This window comes from Brachycentrus maculatus, unplaced genomic scaffold (genome assembly GCF_059751285.1).
Source record: "Brachycentrus maculatus isolate JH-2025_06_01 unplaced genomic scaffold, ASM5975128v1 h1tg000270l, whole genome shotgun sequence".
Taxonomy (NCBI): domain Eukaryota; kingdom Metazoa; phylum Arthropoda; class Insecta; order Trichoptera; family Brachycentridae; genus Brachycentrus; species Brachycentrus maculatus.
This window is the reverse complement of record NW_028281021.1, coordinates 716465-730810: the sequence shown is the minus strand read 5'-3', so window position 1 is coordinate 730810 and position 14346 is coordinate 716465.

Sequence of the window (14346 nt, the reverse complement as noted above, 5' to 3'; positions counted from 1 at the left end):
AAGCAGAAGTTGTCTACCACCTTGTTCCGCTTAATTCCGAGCCCGCATTTAATACAACGTAAAACTCAATTTACATCCGGGGAATCTTTCTTCATCCACTTTCTTGTCTTCTTGTAAGGGTAGGTACCTCGCACGGTAAATAAAGCACGCCGCTGCACCCGCTAGAGGTAATTATAATATTTCGGGGGATGCGTTGTATACAGGTTACTTTTGGCATGGAGAATTATCTCTCAAGGGATTAGAAATGACATGCACGGAAATGAGATCTTAATTTTATTACTTTGCATGTTTTGCTGCCTAAGATAAACGGTTTAAATACTTATTTATTATGTGCAGGTAATCTAGGCAAAAATACGGTTAATTTTCATTTTAGATCTCAAATGATATCTTACTTTATCATATGCTTTTACATCATACAGTATTACAAAAATAACAAAATACCAAAATTACAATGTCAGGTGCCGTGGCGTAGCTGGGTAAACGCTTAACTGCGATCTGGGTGTTTGTTTTATATTTTTCACATTTACCATCTTTATCCTTAGTATCCTACCTGCAGACAAGGTCCTAAAGGTAGAAGTTTTGCGGATTATTCCTTTATAAAAAAAATACTTATGATATCAAAGAAATACGAAAATATTATTTATGTTGAAAATAAGGGAGTAGACAAATTTAAAAAAAATCACTGATCGAATAAGATTATTCTTGCGCAACATTTATTAAAACTAAAACATTTACCATAAAATTCAATTTGAAAAAATATATCGTGTATTAATTTAATGTTAAATAAAACGCCAAAGATTTAATAAAGCAATCGAAAAACTTTTTTTTATATACATAGGTGGTAAAAAAGTTTAAAATGATAAAAAATATGCGTAAACTGCCTATAACATATGCGACGGAGAGAGTGGAATGGATTATCCTACCTGCCTTTCCTTTCCACTACCCCCGGTTGAATTCCGATTAGGAAAAGTGTTTCACTTCTTCGTCTGATACAAGACAATTTTTACTACCATGTCAAAAGAAATTTCTCTTCAATAAATCATAAAGTTTACTGTTGGTGAATTTTCGGTAATTTTTTTGGTAAAATTTAAGTCTAAAAAATATATTAATCTTTTCACGAATGCTTCGCAATGTTGAACTACCCTACCCAAGATTTTCCCGCAGATGTAATTGTATAAATAAGTGACTCACCCCAGAGTAACTGTTCCTTTACCTTTTGCCGTGTTACTTTGCATTTTAATTGAATGTTTGTATAACTGAGTACTTAGGCCGCGCGGGGAGGAAGCAAACTCAAAGCAAAGAGAGACGAGAGATTCCAAGAATTAATAGGTACACGCGCCTCTTCCTGCTGCTGTTACCCTGTTACCTTTACGCCCCCAGACAAGATAAGATCTTCATCTTGCTAATGAAAATAATTTATAAAATGTGGATCGCTGAAGTGAACATTTTCCTACATCTTGATCTACAGGTTAATTTATGATCCTTGCATTCCTAACCATTGTAGTTTGGATTAATATCATTTAAAAAATCACGAGTGTATAAATCAATTATACTCTTTCAAATATCAACTGCTTTAGAAACAAAATTATTGAACCTTATTGTAATTAGATATGATTTTTTTTTTTTTTAATTATCTTTCTACACATTTTCAATGTATCATACAATTATTACAAATGATTCCCCGAGAGTGTCTAGATGATTTGGGGACCACATGAGCTTAAGTACTCTCTTATGGTAAAGAAAGTCCAAAAAAATCACTCTCAGGTATCTCTACATACATTCTCCCCGGGAATCGATTAATCATCTTTACTCGGATCATAATACTCCAGAAGAGGATATTGAGATTTAACAAGAAATATAGAGTTTATATAAAAAAAACCACAACGATTTACTTTTGTTCTTCTTTTATTTAATTTGACATAACCAATATCACCAATCTGATAAAATGGAAAAATGTATCCAGTCGTTATTTTAATATATAAAAAGCAGTTGTACCAAAAAATGTCGGTAAAATTTTTAAATCAAATATTCATGTAGATTTAGATATCACAACAAGGATGACGATTCTGACTTCGATATTTCATTTGTATAATACTTTTTTAAAAAACTTTGTCTTTATTTTTACAACTTTACAATACAAAACATTAGTATTAACTCAGAAATTTGCTATTAGTCAAATAAATGATACAGCACGCAAAATATTAATTTGAATTTGTATGTACATAGGTGAATAGGAAGAGCGATGTTCACTTTTACGGAAATTTCCTTCCGCAAACTACGTCTCATCATTAATTTATTCCATATTTTAGGTACAGGGTAGCAGCAGTAAGAAGGCTAAGAAGAAAACAAGCAGACTGGGGAAGGATGGCGTAGGTGGTGGAAGGGGGGGTTAGGCTAATTAATTAAAGTGTACCTTGGAAGAAGTTTTATCCTCTTATATTGTCAACGAAGAGCCATCGGAGGGTTATATTGATTGTCAGATTTCATAAGGGAAATAATTATAAAACCTGAATATATTTTTACAAATACCACAGAGGCTTGGAGGTGTATCCTGTAATGGTGACCAAAGCATTTGTACGAGAAAATGATAATTTTATACGGGAAAATTGTATATACCAAAAAAATATTGTTATTGTAATTATATTATTTATTGTCTCGGTATTAACTACGTGGAATGACATGTTGATTATTACTTTTAATTTAACACTTATATAATACAACTTACCGAGTTTTATTTCTTTACACACGACTGTGTTTAATGTTTCAGAATTCCACCTTTACTTTTCACCTGTAGAAGAAAACATCTGTTAGTTTTCGAAACTAGTCGTGTGTAATGAAATAAAACTCGTTAAATGGTATTGTACAAGTAAATTAATAAAAAAAATACTGTAATTAACAGTGATCGCTGAAATAAAAACAATGTTAATATTTATACACGATATGTGCTATTTCTTAAAATGAATTTGTGCCATACAGGTCGACTCACATATTTTAGTCTTAAGTTTGAAAACATCAATGTAGCAAAATAAAAGTATTCAATGTAAAATTAAGAAGCAAACTCAGTGTACACAATGGAAGTCGAAGATTTTCAATTAGCACGGGCTTAACAATTTCAGGGGTTTTAAGTCCTGAAAATTATATTTTCGGCGACAGAATATTCGTAAGCAGGTACCATCTTCAGGAACTTCGAAACAAGTCATTAACGGCGCCATTGTCTCAGTGTTGCCACGTAATTAATAATAATAATAATAAATTCCAACTTAGTAATAATCATCTCAATCAAAAGGTAGGCACGACTCAGGGTGGAATATGAAGGGTCGCAGGGTTGTATTGGGTCTTAGTAATTTAATTATATTTATTATTGATAATGCTCTGCCCTCATCATAAAGAGCATCTAATAAATTGGTTTCCCATTTGATTTTGAAATACATTTGCCACCAAATCATTTTTCGTTTTTTTTACCCATTCTAGAGCATTGAAGCATATATAATGAACAATTTCTATATATTACCAAATCGAATGATTTTAGGGGATGGTTCTGTTTCATGACGAATAATTAGTTTTTTTTTTTATTATTTGAGATTAACTTTTAAAAAGTATAAGTATTATGAAGTGAAAGTAATCTTCATTAATTATTAATCACTGGTATGTTTCAATATATAAAATTCTCAATATAATGTAAAACAAATAAGTTTTATATTATAATAAAATATAAGTTAAATTACATAAAAATAAATAAATATAAAGAATAATTTTCCCATTCAAGAGCATTTAACCATGACGGTGACACCCAGATTTGGATACAACCAAAAAATATTGCAAATGAAAATTAGTTTTGTTTTTCTATTTTCATCATAGACTGCTTAAAATATTTCATGTTCATGATCACAATGATGTAGTTAAAAAATCATCGCTTTGCAGATTTCTATGTTTCCTTTACGTAACATACATATAAGCTAAAGGTTCCACATTTCGCGATCGAATTAAATACGGCACTGCGGCGTCAGCATACCAGGAGCACATAGCGCCAGAAGGAGTTTTGTGTGCTCTACTAATTGACGAAAGATGGTAATCACGGTCGGCGGTGAGGCGCCGCGCCGCGCGCCGAGTCAGCCCACCTCCTCGCTCGTTCTTCACTCCTGGCACTACGGCCACCTGTCATCTCCATGCCGGGGCCGGGGAAAAGCGCGCAAAAACGGTTGACAAGAAATTAATTAGCGCAATCCGGTGACATTTTCGTGAACCACGCCGGAGCGAAGCGGTAAAGGTGAGCCGCTAATATTGACATTGTTTCGAGATTTTCTTTTGTCTTAGCCAATTAATTTACGAACTTCCCTAGGCTGCTACTGGGGCTTCCCATTGTTTGAATTTTCATCAAGAGTTATTATGAATGTGCAACAAAAATGTTCTCCAGTGTTGTGATGCAAAAACGAAAATAAACATATCGACACATTTTTCTTCAATCAACCTCAACAAAATATATCGTTATTACCGTGCGACAAATGAAAAATCGTGATTTTTGCGTAGAATCAACAGACTATCATTTCTCTATTTTCAAACAAACGCAAACTGATAAATCGACCCATTTGTCTCGCGCAACGACTTAATCTCTTCATCCGCTTAGGAATTCAGAGCAACATGAACGAATCTAATTTAAAACGAAAAATAAACTTTTTTTCCAGGAAGAAGGAATTCAAAAATTACAAATCCGTTAAAAATATTTATTTACAAATATTTCGACACGCTCGATTCATTAGAGGGCCCGATTTGTTCACCTGGAAAAATAGATCTAAATCGTTTCGTGTTTATGAAATTTGTCATCTGTCAAAAATGTTGCCAGAGGAAGATAAAACTGAGGAATTTACTACCTACGATGTTTTGAAGATAATACGATATTCAGTGCTCAGTATGTGTTTCTTCTACTTCTTAGAATAAAGTAATTCTTCCGGAAATATTATATACGAGTAGGTGGACATATATATTTTTTCTGGAATTATTTAATTAATATATCATCGTGTTAAATGCAAAGTGCGTCTGTAGATTTAAACGTTGGACGAAATGTATTTTTCAAAAAGCGGTTTTAAAACACGTAGACGTGAATAATCATTTCTAAACATTTTTCTGTAAATAATTTGCTTCAATGGGTAGTTACAGTAGACATAAAAATGACATTTCCCTTTGAAATTGTTTTATCGTACAATATTGCTACTTAAAAATAAATATCAAATGGCCGGTGAATATAAGTAAAATACATTAATGCGATGGCTGTAAAATAATTAAATAAACAGTAGGTGTAAAAATAATTTATGAGTGTTGGTGGGTTCCATTTTTTTCTAAATTAATTACATTTTTACCTACTTGCAAAAAGTTGGATTCGCGGGAGAGCATTAATTATTTGAGCTACGTCATCGACATCGGACTCTCGAGTAAACATATAAAGTGTTCTGGTAATTTCCGTCCGGTAGGTGACGTTTACTTTTCATCGCCTTATAATGTCACCAGCGAATCTGGCAATGAGCGGAACGTATTCGTATTAAATATAGACGTGAATTGAAGACCTGTGTGACGCATTTACTGAACATTTATGTAAATAGGATACTACGAACCACAGCAGAAAATTTCTTGAATGAAATTCTTCACGGAATGCAATTTTGGCATCTCTTTAGTACCTACGTGCGTCGGCGTCATACGGGTATATGGTACTCATTTTCATAGCTCACATTTAATTTGGCTACAGGACTCGGACTAATTGTCTTTAAACCATTTCAATTCTGAGCAAGTTTTATTTCTTGAATCAATCCGATCGGAACAAACTGATTTGAAATTGTAATACGAAAAAAATATTTATCATAAGAGTTCTAATCCTAAATTCCATACACCATAACGTCGAGCGACAAGTGCATGGTTGTCAACGTTAACATTTTTTCATAAATTGACAGTCGATTATGAATATTAAACTAGTAGTTTAAGTCGTTTGAAATGATTTTCATCTTTAACAAAGTAATTTTATATACCTTGTCCAACCAATTAAAGAACTGAGTAAAAAAAACTTTATTTTAGTAATTTAGAAATAAATTTAAATTGCACATTGCAATTTTTTAAATAAGGAAATATTTTTTTATATTGTCCAAACTCTGTAGAATGAATAAAATAATTATTAATGCAAAATTTAAAAAAGTAGCCCCGTAAAACTAAGAAATATTACATCATCACATATTATTAGTTTTGAAATATAAACAACTTGCATGTTAGCATGTTCTTCATAAATAATCCTAATATGTTACATACTCGTATATTATAATACACTCCTAGCATATAACATATTCCTAGTATAATATGTTTTAGTCAATTAGGGTAAAAAAAAAATTGTATTAACATGTTAGTATTTCGGCTCAACACAGACCATGCCTAAAGAGCCATAATATATTTAGTAAAGAAACGTATCTATCTATGAAATAAATAAAATAAAAATAATAAAAAAAATTAAAAAAAAATTAACAAAATATTGGCGATAACTCTTATGAATAAAGCAACTTTTTATTAAAAATTAAATACATTTTTACCTTCTTCCAAGTACAAACTCAAGGTTTTAACATGTTATAAGAGACGATTGTTTAAAGTAATATTATGCTGTGACACTGTGAAAAGTAGATAACATATTATAATAAGTTACCCAGGGAACACGCGCGTGGAGTGAAAATCTTCGACGATTGTCACAGTTTATGGAAAAATAAGCCCTAAAGACGAAGAAGAACTTGTGATAATATTTTCAACAAAAGATAAATGTATTTGTGCAGGTGCATAAGAGCAAAGTGCAGCATTCATCTTCAGAAAGGCATTAATAACGCAGTTTGACCACATGAAATATTGCAAATGGTGTTGGCATGAATTCAAACTGTTTCATCCCGAATCTGATAATGTGGCGACATGAAAATCATGGACACTTTATCTAAGGGAAAATTTCACATCAAGAACATTTTCGGGTGCATCATACAAATTATTTTATTGAATTTGAACATTTTTACTCTGAGCACAGGGAGTTGAGCAGTAAATTTGTGATGATGAGATTATCGAAGCGATCCAATCGACACACGGTTTCACAGGAGGACGATGAAGACTTAAACTTTAAATATCTATCTCATCATTTCTCAAAGGGAGATAATTGACATCTTTGATAGAGAATAATGAATGAAATCTAAATTAATCAATTTACTTAGCTCAATTTAAAGCAAAAGAGGCATCAAATAATAAGCATTTACACAAAATCGTTCAAACATATTTTAAAAGCATAGGTTTATATTTTTAGATTATAATAACGTTTTCGTCACCATTACAGATGCTTTCTTTAGGATCGATGTTAGACCACAGAAAAAAACAAGTCGAGTTTTCAATATGGAGACATGACAGGTTGCTCTTTATAAAATTATCCACTACTACTACCATCACGCCGTTTCCCCTTAGGGGTGTGCAGAGGGGATGAAACACACTCTTCTGTCCTGACATACAGTCCTCGCTTCCTTCACATCCATACATCTAGCCATACATGCCTTCCGACTAAGGATTGCGACTTTCGACACCACCAGATTTTAGATTCTGATTGATCTGATCCTGCCAAGTCTGTTTCGGCCTTCATCGTTTTGTTCTCCCGCTCACATTCGCCAAATATATTTTGTTAGTCATTCTCTCTTTATCCATTCGCTCCATATGTGCATACCACCTTAAAAACTCTCCTTAATCTTAAAAAAATTAAAATTGTCTACCAACAATATATTTTTCATACGACCCTGGTGTGTAAAGTTTACGCTTACGCTGCGATCATTTAAGTAGCACGATGATAAAAATTATAAAATAATGTCTTTATTCAACTTTCGTGTCATTTTTAGTGCACAATAATAATTGTCAACCTCGATATTTTTTCAATTTATGTTAATGTCTACCTTCAATTAAATAAATAAAAAACGAGTTGAATTTAGATAGGAAAACCGTTCGAGAAAATAATTATGCGTCAGATGTCTCAATAAACTTGATGAATCCCCTCGATCGACAAGAAATGGGCCGTCTCTAAAGGAGAAAAACGACCGACAACGATTAATTTATACGAAAAAAATAACGATTTTATCCGTTTTCCCGTTATTATTTCTTTCAATTACCTAATAACTTAAACGGAATATGACAGTATCAAATGTTTAACGCCACCTTGCTTCAAAGGTTGTTATATTTATGCGCAATTATTTATTCTTGAGATTCATTCGGCACGTACTATCGGTTAATTTATGTTTTTGCGGTGCCTTTTTTAATGGAAATATTTATAATAGCTTGTGTGGCGGCGCTCGATATTTTCGTGAATCAGAAAATAATTAAATTTATGGGAATTGACTCCCTAATGTAGTAAAAAAAGTCATGTAACCTGTCTGGGAGTGAGTTTCTGCGAACAAAACTGTATCTGGGGAGTGAGTTTTATTTGCTATATTCTTACGTTTTATAATTTTATTTCATAGTTAACATATTTTTCTTGAATAAAAAAAACTTAACACCAGTAAACATGATCTGATTTATGATTATATTGTTTAAATACTGTCATAGATGGCAGTCCAAGTGCCGTATTAGATACGAATGTCACCGGGCTTAAATTACAAGCGCGGCCGTACATGTACGACCATACTCTCTGACAGGCAAAAAGACAAACTAAAATTAACTAACCATCACGCCGCTTCTTCACAAGGGTAGGCAAAGAGAATAGAATGCGACACCACTCTGTCTTTGTAAACATTATTTGCCTTATCCACATTCGTGTATCTCCTTATACATACACACATTATTTTGACTCCTGAACCCGTCGCTTTCAAGTATTTTTAATAGTATAGGGACAAAACTAAGCTATTCAAAGATTTTAATAACACAATTTCATTTATTTATTGATTTGGCGTTAAAATTGTAGAACTCCATTTTAATTTACGTATTAATTGCTCAATCTAGTCTAGATTTTTTTAGTCTAGTAAGTTGTATTTAATTTTTTTTTTTTTTTTTACAAAAATGTTAATAAAATTAGTATATAGTAACCACTCACCGAGTATCATAATCATAATCACTCACTCATCGGTGAGTGGTTATATACTAATTTTATTAACATTTTTGTAAAAAAAAAATAAGTAAAAATGACTAACCACAAAGTAAATGCTTTAAATATTAATAATATTGAGAATGTGTATTTTATTGTTAAAAATACATAAAAATTAATATTGTTTATAATGTTTCGCCTAATTATGAAATTTTCAAACAAATGCGAAGATTAAATGGACTGATGGTCCTTAAATAGCTATAAAATTCGAGGTTATTAAGTCACAACAATTGTCGCAATATTTTTTTTTATCAATAAAATACATCTTAGTAGACTCAAAGACTCACTTTGTGTTTGATTTAACAATTCATACATAAATAACATAATCTTTGCGTTTCTAGCAGTCAATTAAACAATAAAAATGACGTGACTTTAATATATTTTAGAGGTGAAACATTTACACGCTAAATGAGTTAAAATGAAATACAACTCAAGCAGCTGTAAGTAGTAATTCGTGGAAGCGACTAGTATCATGTACTGTTAGTTTGGAGTTTATGTTACAAAAGGTACGAGTATGTTAAATTTATCTTTGCGGGAAGATTCAAAGAGAAACCACACCCGGTGGGTGTATGGCGGGTACAAGTACTAATATTTTTAACAATTTACCGTCAGTCTTCTCTCAACATGATTTTTCGCACGTAGACCTAAAGCGATCGTGATAACTACCGAATTACGTAATGAAGTAATAAAAATTATGACCAGTACCTTTTTAATTTGAAAAATATGAAAAAACTTACTTTGTATGTAAACTTTTAATTCCAGAATTATACTAGGAACACAAAACCAACATATCGCTCGTCCTTTCAACAACGTCAAATATCAAAAAACTTGATTTTTCAGGAGATCGTTTTTCTAGTTTATAAATATAATCAAATGTTTTAAAAATAAACATCAAGCCACTTATTGAACTTTTTACCGTGCAACAGATTATTTTAAGAAAAGCCTCAATGTTTTTTCTCCATTTGAAAAATATTTATAATTAAAAAAATAATTAAACAATACCTTTTCTTCAAAATGCAAAAACAACACTTTCTGCCCTGTAGGGGTAAATATTAAGTTAAAAATATGCTGCTTTTGCTGGGATAAAGTACATTTTCTGGGCATTCCAAAAACGTTCACAACTGAAAATTGACGATTTTTGATATTTGACGTTGTTGAAAGGAGTGCGCGATATGGTATGTAGATTTTCACCTGATATTTTTTAATCACTAAAACGCTATAAAGTATTCAAATGAATGACTGAAATTTACAAAATAAAAGAATGAATCTCAATAACAAACAAAAAATTCAATATAATTTTTTTTATATAATGCTGATTTTTATACAACACACACACATACATACACTACGGTGTAATTACTTTTAGAAACAGCCCTGGAACGCTTCTTTTGTGATGTCATCAGCTTCATCGTCGCATTTGCCTTAATCTCGGGAATCGTCTCGAGTTTTCTTCCTTTCAAAGGTCATTTGAGTTTGAGAAACAAGAATAAGTCAGATGGAGTAATATTATTTTTGTCATCTCATCAAAGATGAAGAAGGATATGGAAGTCTGGGCATTTACGGGGCTGGCGACCGTCATAGACTGGTTTAAGTGATCACTTTAGACACGTGTAACATTCATCAATTCAACCCATTATTGACAACCACACTCCTCAAATTCGTAGACCAATTTTTAAACATTATTCTTGAATCACTAGAACTTCACTAGAGACATCTTTTATGATATCTTCGTGATAGAAGGAGTAAGATCCGGTGATAAGGTTGGTTGGGAAGAACAGTGATCGAGTGTTTGGCTAAAACATCATTAGTTCTGATACCTGAATTTGTTGGAGCGTTGTCGTGAGCGTTGTTGTTCCATCACCTTAGCATGGTAGATACTCGTAGCTGGCAAGTTTTTACGGCTTAGCTTTTGAGTAGCTTAGGATTTTTTAAATATAGAAAACGAATGTAGCAATGAATAAAAAAAATGCATTACTTTTTTGTCCACCTAATTTTCTGTGTGTGATTTAAGTAATGAATATTAATAATAAATTTTTAAAAAATAATTCTATCATGGATTTTGATGAATTAATTTTATCTTTTATTTCAAATATTAACATACGTACAATTTTTTATTTCATTTGATAAATCAACTACAAACAGTCGATCGATCATTTGAATTGAGTTTATTTTGAGAACTAAATAATAATGCTTCGTTAAACTGTTGAAACAGGTGTAGATGACTGTTGAAGAAGAAACACTTCTTCTTGATACTTGTCCACACAAGGTGGAGTCTCTTCATCATCGAGCGAAACCAAAACAATAAGACGAACTGTTTAACATTTTGTATAGCAGTCACTTACATACTAAAACAATAAGAAGAAACGAAGATGGTATAAGAAACATGTATAGGCTTTCTAACAATAAATACGAGTACGTATACTCGATTCACGAACATCAATTATTTTTTTATTAGTTTTCAAATTTAATATTTCATAATATAATCATCTTTGTAATAAATTATCTTTTAAGTTTATATTGCAAGAATCAAAGAAAGTGAATAACGTATATATTTTTAATCGACCCAGATGTTGAAAAATATTTGACATTGCATATTTCACATTCAAACCGTTTCTCTTTTATCTTTTAAAAGATTACAAGTATACGAAAGTGTATTATTTTAATCGAGTACTCATTTTTTTTTTATCTGCTTTCTGTAAAATATAATAGTGCTTTATAGTTCCATATGAAATTCTGGTAAACCAGATTTTTAAAGGTTTTGCACAGACAAAAACTGAGCTAAAGCTTATTGAAAGACAAATATAATATGCATAACTTGATATAGCTCTTACTGTTATCATATAAGAAACGAAATACTAAGTTGTTGAAGTCTGAGATCGAATGTTTTTATTAATTTTACGATATTTGTTATTTTTATTTTGTAGGTACATGTATGTTTTGGACAAGTGGAACGAATGAGTGAGTAATGAATGGTAAAACAAATTTATAAAGCGAATGTAGTTGGAAAAAGGAGCAGAGAAAAACCGAGAAAAACTTGGCATGATCAGGTATGTTAAATACTTTTTGGGAGTCGACATAATCGGAGGTATGTATGAGGAGATGCGTCTATGTGGAAGAGGCGAATTATGTTTGCAAAGACATATTGGAGTTTTATTATCTCTGCTTAACTCTGTGGAGAAACAGCGTGTTGGTAAGTCTGTTAGTTTCTCTAAAATGTTTTTTTTTTCAAAGTGATGACTTTGATGAATCAAGTAGAGTGCAGTAATCAAACCTGGGTGGGAATATAGCAACTAATAGGCTACAAGCACTTCTTGTAATCCGGTGTATAATTGGATAGACTAACCGACCAAGATTAATTACTGATACTTAACCAATAGTAAACGTTGCAACTTAAAGGTGGCGTATTATTGTGTTTGTCCTGCGAGTGGACACTGCATTTCAACACGCGGAAATAATAAAGTCCCATCTGCAAAAAACAGCGATTTGAAGTTCCTATATGTTACTCTGATAAAGTAATTAAATCTTATTGATTTTCCCGGCCTTTCAGATGCCAATAGTTTTCATGTCATACATAACACGTGCTTTACTCGCAATAATAGAATTCAGTTGGCGTCCGGCAGCGCTGAGAACCGGACGTTAGTTCACGCCCAATTTAATTTTTATAGAACATAAATTGGATTTTTTTAAATAATTTATATTTGAAGTTCTAACTTTGTGATTTTCCATTTTATTATTAAAATATAAATTTGTTTCAAAATCACAAAAATTTTAAATTTTTTTGTTTCTTAGAATATAAGTATGTTGAAAACATATAGAATGTTTTTTTTTACTCCTTACCTTTCAAACCTGTTTTATTTTTTAAACCGTTTATTTATTTATAAGAAAAACTTATGTTTTCAATACAAAAACGGCGTTTTAAAAATAATATTCCATTACGTCATATATTACCTGGGTTTAATGAAAATTCAGTTATGATTTATCGAATACTGGGCCATAATGATCCTTTGAACATTCACAGTTTTTGCATTTTCGCAAGCGACAATGTAGTCAAAATGAATATGTAACACGCCGAAAAAAAGTAATATTCATTAAAATATCTCAGCTCGTAAATCTCATGGAAGGTATTAAAAATTCCAATTTATTAAGTGGAATTTATTTTTCTGTTTTCATAATACGTAAATTACTTATTTTAAAATTGAGTAATGCACTTGTTTACGCTGTACTGAAATTTCTTTAAAATCGCACTTTCAAAGGTAAGTCATGTCGAAATACCAATCAAACATAAACATCTGTCAGAAGTATTTATATCTTGTAAGTAAAGATATTTTTTTTCGTAACAATTTTCCGTCCCATATAAACTGAGTATTTGAAAAATAAATATTCAGTGATTAATTATCAAGACTTACACAAATTCGTCTAAATAAATATATTTGACCAGTAGCAACGGACTATTTAATTAAAAAGAAAATAAAAGCTCCGATTCCTTGTCTCTTTTTTTGTTAGGATATATTCACATTCATATATGAATGTATTTTAATCTTTTTATTTTGACATAGCTTTATTAAAATAATAGAATTTTGAGCTCTACTAACCGCATATACATAAATACCCCACAATTGCTAATCTCAAGACAAAATTATTCTTTTGACCTTTTTGATTTCTCGAGAAATTTTCTAATTAGATGGCTTCCAAAACTAACTTTTTATTACTGTTATGATTTATTGAAAAATTTACATAATTATAAGCATCACATTGCTTTCAATACACTGTTTTTAGATATCCGTAATTTTCCATTCAGGGTAGTCAGAAGTAAAATGGGCATTTAATGCTACATGTTTAATGATTGAGACAGAAATAATAATGGACAATTAATGCTAGACGTTTAATAAATGAGACAGAAATAATATGGAAATGTCAAGCCAGGTGATTCATAAATGAGAAAGAAATTAGACTGTGCAAATAATGCTAGATGTTTAATAATGAAACAGAAATAATATGTGAATTTAATGCTAGATATTTAATAAATGAGACAGAAATAATATGGGAATATTATGCCAGGTGATTCATAAATGAGACAGAAATTATAATGTGCAATTATTGCTAGACGTTTAATAATTGAGACTGAAATAATAAAGGAATTTAATGCTAGATGTTTAATGAAAGAGACAAATAATATGGGCATTTATGCTTGATGTTTAATAAATGAGACAGAAATAATTTGGGAATAT